This window comes from Globicephala melas, chromosome 1 (assembly GCF_963455315.2).
Source record: "Globicephala melas chromosome 1, mGloMel1.2, whole genome shotgun sequence".
NCBI lineage: Eukaryota > Metazoa > Chordata > Mammalia > Artiodactyla > Delphinidae > Globicephala > Globicephala melas.
In genome coordinates this window covers 75,280,143-75,290,104 of record NC_083314.1, presented here as the reverse complement: position 1 = coordinate 75,290,104, position 9,962 = coordinate 75,280,143, and the positions used below count along the sequence as shown (strand labels likewise).

At 45.6% G+C, this 9,962-nt stretch overlaps 1 protein-coding gene across 1 annotated transcript in view; it reads right to left on the bottom strand.

The window, feature by feature from the left end:
- ARHGEF2 (Rho/Rac guanine nucleotide exchange factor 2) overlaps positions 1 to 3,952 on the bottom strand; it is a 39,414-nt gene extending 35,462 nt beyond the window's left edge. Inside the window, exon 1 of the mRNA XM_030842315.3 lies at positions 3,839 to 3,952. The gene's annotated coding sequence lies outside the window, so the exon portion shown is untranslated. The remainder of the gene's footprint in view (positions 1 to 3,838) is intronic.
- Positions 3,953 to 9,962: the final 6,010 nt, after the last annotated feature.

Below are 9,962 nucleotides of genomic sequence, written 5' to 3'. Positions count from 1 at the left end.
AATAGACTCACACAAATATAGTCACTTGATTTTCAACAAAGTCACCACAGCAATTCAATGGGGAAAGTAAGTTTTTTAATGAAGCAACTGGATATTTACATAGGGAAAAAACCAAAACCTTGATTTCTCCCGTACACAAGAACCTAGATAAATCACAGACCTAAATATGAAAGCTAAAACTATAAAGCTTCTAGAAGAAAATATCGAAGAAAAATCTTCACGTTCTTGGGGTAGGCAAGATTTCTTAAACATCACCAAAAGCACTAACCATTAAAATAATCGATAAACTGGACTTCATCTAAATTAAAAACTCATGCTTATTAAAATACACTATTAAAGTAAAAATGCAAGTCAAAGACTGAAGAAGATACTCACAATACATATATCTGACAGAGGACTCAGATCCAGAATATATAGAGAACTCTTACAAATCAATAAGAACAAGACAAGCTGTTTTAAAAATTGAGCAAAAGACTTGAACAGACATTTCACCAAAGAAGATATTCAGATGGTCAATGAGAATATGAAAAGGTGCTCAATAAAATTTTTCAACAGGGACATGAAAATTAAAACCAAAATGAGACAATTCTAAAACATCCACCAGAATGACTAAAATTAAAATCTTGACAGTAATAACTTATAATAGAAAAGAATCTGAAAAAGAATACATATCTATCTATCTATATATACATATAACTGAATCTCTTTGCTGTACACCTGAAACATTGTAAATCAACTATACTTCAATAAAAATTTTAAAAATTTTAATTTAAAATCTTGACAAAAAAGTATAATATACCTAAGAATACATCTAATATATATCTACAAACTCTGTATGGAAAAAAATTGATAAAACTTTATTAAAAGACATTAAATGAAGAAGTATACTATTTTCATGGATGGGTAGGAAGAAGCAATACTGTAAAGATGTCCACTTTCCCTAAATTAATCTTTAGAGTCAATGCAACTCCAACTAAAATCTCAAAAGTTTTTTTTAATACATGTTTTGCATGTATGTTATACTTCAATAAATATGCTCTTTTTAAATTAAGAAACTCTGTTTCTTTAAAGGCACCATAGGAGAAGGAAAAGACAAACCACTTTTCTCAGTCTTTGAGAAAAGATCATTGCAACACATATAACCACAAAGGATTAGTATTCAGAATATGTAAAGAACACGTTCAAAACAATAAAGTAAAAACCCTCAAAGAATCCAATAGAAAAGTGGGCAAAAGACATGAAGAGGAATTTCACAGAAGAGGAAACACAAATGACCAAGACACATATAAAAATTGCTCAATTCCATTTGTAATAAGGATAATTCAAATTAAAACCACAATGAGATTTATAACCACTAGATTGGCAAAATTAAGAAATCTGATGACTCCAAGTGTTGGAAAGCATGTGGATCAATGAGAACTCTTATATACTGCTGATGTGGGTGGAAACAGTTTGCCATTAACTTATAAAAATGAACATCTGTGTACACTATGACCTAACAGTTCTACTCCAAGGTATATACCCCAGAGAAATTCTTGCAAATGAGCACTGGAAGATGGATAAAAGGATGTTCATAATGACACTCTTCATAATAGTAAAGAATGGAAATTATCCAAATGTCCATCAACAGAAGATTGGAATGAAAATAATTACCTATAACTATTTGTAACACATGGATAAAAATTAGAAACAGAATGCTGAGTGAAAATGCAAGTTATAGAAAATTTTGTACAATATAACATCATTGTTTTTAAAGTCAGAAACAAACAAAAAAGAAATAATACATCATTAGGTAATGCTTTGTGTTAAAACTATTTTAAAAAAAGTAAATGAGTGATTAAGAAAATTCAAGATAGTGGTTACCTCTGGTGGGAAGGCAAGGGAATAATAGAAGAGAGGAAGACATAAATAAAGATAAATGTACTGGTGATATTCTAGTTCTGGAGATGGATGGGTGATTGATTAGGCATTCATTTTAAAATACTATATTTATGACAAATGGAAAAATACAATAGAGAGTACTAGCAACTCTGGCAAACTGGAGGGTACAGCTCCCATCTAAGGACATCTGAATTTTGGAAAGTGTAAACACCATGCTGGCCAAACAAAATAAATTTTGAGCTAGACTTGGCTTGGCTTTCAAACTAGTCTGAAAGCCCCAGTCTAGTTTAATGAATCTCAGACTTTTGGTCTGTGGACTTTGCTGAAGACTTATACCTATTTGCTGCTGCAGGAAGATACAAAAAAACCCCAAACATACAGACAAGGAGAAATTTAAGGGAAGTGCTTAAAGATTAGGTGAAGAGAGAAGAGGAATCAGAACAGGAAGACATAAAAAGAGAAGAAACAAAAAACCACTAGAGAAGGGGGGAAAGAAGAAGACATATAATACCAAGAAGGGGGAAGCAGGGAGAAGAGAGAGGTGGAAGAGAGAGAGAGAAGTACAAAGGAATGGAGGGGAGAAGAGAAAAAAGAAACCGTTATCTCCTGTGTGCTAGCCTCTGTACTGGGCACTTTAACACTTTTTTTTTTTCATCTAATAATCACAACTTTAAAAGACAGTTTTTAGTATCCTGATTTTCAGAAAGCTGAAATAAATTGTTCAACTAGGAGCAGTGTGACTCCCAAATCCTGTTCTTTCTACCGTACCACATTGAATCAGATGTGAGGGAAGACCTACAGAGATGCTAATGGAGAAAAGTGGGAGCTGGGAGAAGATGGGTTTTGCTGCTTCCCTGACAGGCTGTAACAGCCCCCTCTTCTCAACCTCTCTCCCAAACCACAGGCACTTGAACAATGAGGCCGGGTGGGTACCCCTGGCCAGTTAGAGGATGTGCTGGAGGGGAGGTAACCTTAAGTCACGGGCTGGAGACAGTTCCACGTACAGCTGTCCCTCATTATCCACGGGGGATTGATTCCAGGATCCTGTGGATACCAAAAGCTGAGGATGCTCAAGTCCCTCACATAAAATGGCATAATGCTGAAATTTGCATATAACCTGTGTGCGTCCTCCCATATACTTTAAACCATCTCTAGATTAATTGTAATACCTAATGTAATATAAATGCCATGTAAATAGTTGTAAATGCTATATAAATATTTGCCAGCATGAGGCAAATTCAAGTTTTGCTTTTTGAAAATTTCTGAAATTTTTTTTCAAATGTTTTTGGTCCATGGTTGGTTGAATCCATGGACGCAGAACCTATGCATACAGAGGGCTGACTGTACTCAGGGACTCCTAGCTGGCAAACCCAGTGATGTCTCTAAAAGCTTCGTGTATCCTCAGTGGTCTCTGGGTCCTGGCTTGAGATCTTCCCTGTGATGTTCCCTTCAGCCAGAAGTCTGAGCAATCTCTATATCCTTTCTCACTTGATAATCCTATGATTATCTTGTTAGAGAACTACTGTTTCAGGGTACCAGATGCCTAGTTTCATCCTACAAATAATAAGTTCATCTCCAAATCTGAGAAATGTGGGGTCTACACAAAGAAGTAGTTATAACACCAAGGGGAGCAGGGGCCTTTTAATGAGAGAGGAATAGAGATACCCACATCAACACAGAGACACAGACACAGAAAGGAAGGCACAGAGAGTCTCAGAGAAAGAGACAGAGGCAGGATACCAAGAGTGGGGGACAGAGCATACAGACCCAGGAAAGCAGACAGAGGAGTAGAGACACCAGATTCAGATTCCATCAGATGGAGTCAAAGTGATGCCCGGACACAGGGAGACCCAGCAGCTTGCAGAACAGAAGAGGCACAGAGTGGTGGCTGGACAGGCAAAGGGGCAGGAGAGGGGGAGGAAGGTGGTAGCTTCCATGGGGATTTGTCTATCCATACCACGCAGGAGGGTTGGCCACCTTGGTGCTGCAGTTCCAGAAAGGGGTCCAGTTCCTCTTGGCTCTGCAGCAAGCGGGGCTCCTGGGAGCCCACACATCCCGATGCCTGCAGTTTGTTCCTGAAACACACATTGCCACCACTGCCCTCCGGTCCCAGTGGCCTGTGACAGGCACCAGGGAGGAACACCGCCTCAGCCCAGTCCTGTTGCTTGCCCCCAGCCCAGCCCTTCCGGTTAGCCTAGGCGCAGGCCAGACCCAAACTGGCTTCCCTTTGGGGCTGTGCTTTGGCAAAACTGTGGAGCTGGCTTCAGGCAAGGGTGACCCCTGCTGGTCAAAGGACAGTACTGCCCTCCAGAAAACAGCCAGCGTTCAGCAGGGAGGGAAAGGAAGGGTAAGCTGCATTCTCGCTCTTTGCCTGGTGTCTGATGCCAACCTTAGCTCCTACTAAGATAAATGGTGTGCCCAGGGCTCCCTTTCTTCTCTACCCAAGGGTCAAAATTAGTGCCTGGTAGTGAAAGGTGACACCTGGAAGACCGTGAGATACAGTCGGCACCACGTAAAGCGTACTCAGAGCATCTCTGCCTTAAATTAGCCGCTCTTAGCAAGGTGCCATGAGTCCTGCGGACAAGGCTTCTCACCCAAGTTCCCTCCCAAGCCAGTTCAGGGACAAGGTCCTCTCCCCTCACACAGCCCAGCCAGCCCCGCCTAGGAGCTAGAGAAGCTTGGTCTACTCACCAGAGCTAAGAGAACTTGTCCAAGGGGACCATTGTCAAAGCAGAGAGACAGGGCCCTTCCACGGCTAGCAGGCCCTCACAGTGACCACTCACACTGAACTCTTCATGCTGACCCCTGGACCTTCTCTTTCTGGCTTCCTCTGTCTTTGGGGATATGGTCAGTGATTTTCCAGGAGAGGGGAAGAGCTGGGTCCCGCTCTTCTAGTCTGCCAAGCTTATGTAGGCCCCTGAGCCAGAGTAGTTCTTCCCCAATTGTAGGGCTGGACTATGATATCTAAATATCTTGGGCCTGCCTCAGCCTGGATCCAGCAGGCAGGGAGCAATTTTGGAAAGGGGGCAGGTTCCATGCCCCAACCCTGGGAGCACTTCTCTCAAGAAACCTCCCAAAGTTCTCTGGGCCTCAGTTTCCTCATCTGTAAAATGAGGTGATGGGGCCATATGATCCCTGAGTCCCTTCCAGCTCTGACACTGTTGTATGGTCCTAAGAAACCCAAGTGGGAGGTGGAGGCAATAAGACCTGAGTGTCCTGCTACTCACCTCACTTCCATACCTTTCCCTCACCATCCTCACCCACCTGCCCTTGAGACCAGGTAGAAAGAAGGAGCTAGGACTATTAGGTAGAGCCACATTTTGAAAGGCAGGGTCCACCCTCCCCAAAGGCCCGCAACAGGCCTGGGTTCGGATTCTCCAGGGAAGAGACTAGGGGCCCAGGTCTCTTCAACTCCTGTCATTCCTTTCCAACCACTTCTCCGAGGTATAGGACTTGACAGAAGGAGAGACAGGAGGTCCCCTGGTGTTTTACCCGCTCAGTGGATCCTGGAGCTCCTTGCCCGGCCCCCAGCTATGTCTTTTGAAGGGGTCATAGTTGTGACTGTAGGCACGGAAAGCCCTCGACCTTCGGAGGGGTACAGCGTGGAAGCCGTCTCCCTCCTTCTTTTCTCCCTCTTCCTCATTCTCCTCCAGCTGTTCTCTGGACTCGACCACAGACAGGCAGCGTCGAGTGTGGCCTTGGGGCACCAGGTCTCCACCTGTGAGGAGCACCTCTGGGACGTCCTTGTTCATGGGAGGTACACACAGGCCAGTCTGAATCAAGAAGACAGAGAATGGTGAGTTCTAGAATTCTGGAATTTGGAACTAGAAAGGGGTCCCAGTCAGCCAGGCCTAGAGCATCCTGTCACGCCTCCTTTTACCAAGGCACAGAATTGGAGGATGGCTGGCTCAAGATCATACGAGGAATTAGTTGCAGAGTCAAGCAGAGAACTTGGGTTTTCTGACCCCCAGTCTAGTGTTCTTTCCAGTACATAATGACATCCTCATTCACTCATTATTATTCCATTTAATGAGTACCTATATGGCAGAGGACCAAGCCAAGCAAAGAGAAATAGATATTGTTCTTACCCTCAAGGAATTCGTTCTAGTGAGTGTGTGTGCGCATGTGTGCATGTGTGTACATAGACAAAAGCACAAATCACAAACAACTGGCCAGAGTTTGCCAAATGCCACAAGAGAAGTTTCCAAAAAAAGTCTTTGTGATGTCAAAGGAATGAGTGCATATAGCCAGTTGGAGGACTCAAAAAAGGGAAACGGAAGTAAACAGCCTTTGAGATGGGCCTGGAAGGGTGGAGTGGTTAGGATTTGGCCACGTTGGAAAGGGAGGAGTCTAGGCAAATAAAGCAGCAGGGAGAAAAGGTGCATGAGTGAGAAAGTAGTATGATTTCTTCTTTCTAAGATTCTGGTCGTTTGGGGAGTAAGAGAGCCATTCTGACCTTTTCCCAAGAAGCAAAGAGAAGGGGTCCAAAACCAGCCACATTGAAATTCCTTCTCTCTCTCCCAAGTGGGCATTGTTCTCGCTGCCCAGTACTCCTGGCTGCCATCAGGGCTTGCCTCAGTGTGTCTCAGATTTAAGAACCCTCAGGAGCTCTTAAAGTTGAAAATGATAAGCTCCACTCCAGAAACAAGTACCAAATACCCGAGTACTAAGGTGATGGAGGGGCGGGAAGGCAACTCACATCTACTGCATCTACCTCTGTACACCCCCTCTGGGCCCTATCTCTGTAGAACTTCTGCTAGAATGAGTTTCCCAGGCTCCTCTTCTCCCAGGGGTGAAGCAACTGAGATGTTCAGAGGACCCTGGAGGGCCAGGAAGCAGTGAGCCAGAATTCCCGCTCCTCCCAGGCTTCCTGTGAGGGTGTCAAGCCTTCCGCAAGTTATTTTACTCCCCGCCCCCGACACCCCCCCCACCCCAAAGTCCAGGTTGCTGGACAGTCGTTCCTTCCAGCAACTTTTCCCTCTTTCACTGCAACCTGCCCCCACTCCACCCAGGACCACTGAGATGGCACCTGTGCCTGTGTCAGCTGCACACCTGCCTACCACAGGGAAGGAGACAAGTACTCAGGCCTCTGCAGATGGCATTCTGCTGCCCTGCTGGGTGGGTCTGAAGATAGAAAAAGAGAGGCCTAGGAAACCAGCCCAGGCCCTGTGCCTGTCCGTGCTCAGCACAGCTGGAAGCCACATAGAGGGGACCTCTCAGCCTGCTGCTGGGAGACATCCTCTCTCTGTGTCCACAAACTTGGGCCTCGTGCCATCTGATGTGCTATCTATAAACAGGATGGGATGGGACTTCCCTGGCGGTCCAGTGGTAAAGAATCCGCCTTCCAATGCAGGGGACGCAGGTTTGATCCCTGGGCAGGGAAATAAGATCCCACATGCCACGGGGCAACTAAGCCCACACACCACAACTACTGAGCTCGCGCGCCTCAACGAGAGAGCCTGCATGCTGCAAACTACAGAGGCCACGCGCACTGGAGTCTGCGCGCCACAACTAGAGAAGAGAAAACCCGCACGCCACAACTAGAGAGAAGCCTGCGCACCACAAGGAAGAGCCCGCGCACCACAACGAAAGATCCCGCATGCCTCAACGAAGATCCTGCGTGCTGCAGCTAAGACCTGACACAGCCAAAGATAAATTAAATTAATAAATAAATAATAAATCTTTTTTTTTAAAAAAAAGACTCCGCGCTCCCAATGCAGGGGGCCCCGGGTTCTATCCCTGGTCAGGAAACTAGATCCCACGTGCCGCAACTAAGAGTTCACACGCCGCAACGAAGATCCCGTGTGCCGCAACTAAGACCCGGTGCAGCCAAATAAATAAACATTTTCTTAAAAACATATTTAGAAAATAAATAAATAAACAGGATGGGTAGATCTGCAGGGAGCAGGACAGAGCCTGAGGGCCACAGCACGGTCCCTGCAAACCAGTGGTCTCCAAAGCTGAGATTTGGGGGCAGGGGGAGAGGGGTACTGACAAAAAGTATCGTGAGAAGCTGGGATGGAGGAAAGAGTAGGAACCAGGTATGTTCCCTAGAAAAAGAGGAGCAGGGGCTGGGAACAGGACAGAAATGGAGGGACACTGAGGGGGCACTACAAGGAACTTGGATCTGGCATTCAGTGACCTCACAAAAGAGAAAACACCATTTGACCTACACGCCCTGAACCCAGCTTCTATCTACTCTTCCCGCCCTGATTCTGCCCACAGGGCTGGATTTGATGAGATGAATGAAAAGCAGTGAATGGAAGCCCTTTCCTTTCCCTCCATCCCTGGAGATGCCGCCTGTTGGAGGTGGTACCCTGCTGCCTTGGCCTGGTGGACAGACATGTCGAATCCTGAGATCTTTATGTCTTGAAATTTCACCCTTCTTCCTCCAGCTGAGACCACCTGGAGTCTGACCTCTTCTCAAAGAATTACCCTCTTTCTGGCCTCTCTGTCATGTCATTCATGGTCTCTGCCCTCTGTGAAAATGGAATCCGCTGGGCTCCTTCTCCCTTAAATCTTCATTCCATTCCTCAGAAAGTTTTTCTTCTAAATTCCACCCCTTCATGCTGTCAGGTCAATAATTTTCATTCTATCCTTCAAAGAGATGAGGTTTAGCAAGGTTTCCTCAACCCCCTCCCAGAGATAGTCCCTCCGCCTCTTTCTGAAATTCAAGCTGGAGCCCCTGTGGTTGTGTTCCTTTCCTTGCCCCTCCTTCCTTCAGTTCTCTCCCAGCCCCCTCCCATCTTTCACTAGGCTCCTGAGCTCAGGAAATGGTGCAAGGGAGCAACCAGGGCTGGGTCTCACACAATGGCTTTATTTAGCCCCAGAATGAGATCACATCGTGTCACATCACTGCTTCCGCTGAGCACAGATAGGAGATTCTGAAATAGGTCTGAGATCAGATGCTTGAGATGGGGGCAGGGGAGGAAAGCAAGAAGGGGCTCTAAGTCACTTTACTTTTCTTCCTGCCTCTGGATCAGATGGTTTTCCCATCGACACAGACCATCAGCGTCTCGTGATTCCTCCTCTGAGCGTGTGACCTCCACCAATGGCCCTAGCCATCAGTGATTCGTTAGACACTCTACCGTGTGCTGAGATGGGAGCACACAATATTTTAACAGAGAGAAATCTCTCTCTCTCTCTCTTTTTTGGGTTGCACCACACGGCATGTGGGATCTTAGTTCCCCAACCAGGGATTGAACCCGTGCCCACTGCAGTGGAAGCTCGGAGTCTTAACTGCTGGACCGCCAGGGAAGTACTGAGAGAAATCTCTCTCATTCAAAACTCTGAGACCATAATTTCTTCAGGGTGCTTTGAAGTTCATCAGATTTGCTAGCTCTGCCACCTTCATAAGCCACATGACCTTGGGAACTTGCTTATTTAATGTTTTTGAGCTTCAGGATCATCTGTAAAATGGGAATGGTAATACTACCTTGTAAGGATATTGAAAGACTTGATAATGTATGTAATACAACTAACATTGTGCTTGGCACATATTGGGTACTTAGCAAATGCTACTATTATTTTTGTTGTTACTATTATTATTTAGAAGCAAAGAGAAGGCAGAGCATAGAGAAATGGAGAGCTGGAGAGAGGAATGCCCAAGACAGAAGCAGAAATAGGCATTATATGACGGTTAAAGAAGAGAGAGAGAGAATAGATAACCCACAGGCTGACACTAAAACAACTGTGATGGGGACTCATTAACATAAACAACTTCTGATAGAAAAGAGCACATAACAACCAGAGCAAGGAGGAGCCTGATGAACCCTGATGAACCTGCACTCTTCAAAGAGAAGGGATGGGGCTTCCCTGGTGGCGCAGTGGTTGAGAGTCCGCCTGCCGATGTAGGTGACAGGGGTTCGTGCCCCGGTCCGGGAAGATCCCACATGCCACGGAGCAGCTAGGCCCGTGAGCCATGGCCGCTGAGCCTGCGCTTCTGGAGCCTGTGCTCCGCAATGGGAGAGGCCACAACAGTGAGAGGCCCACGTACCGCAAAAAAAAAAATAAATAAAAGAGAAGGGATGGACAATGGCCTCTGGTAGTTTAGAGCAGAGGTTGGCAAACTATAGCCTGTG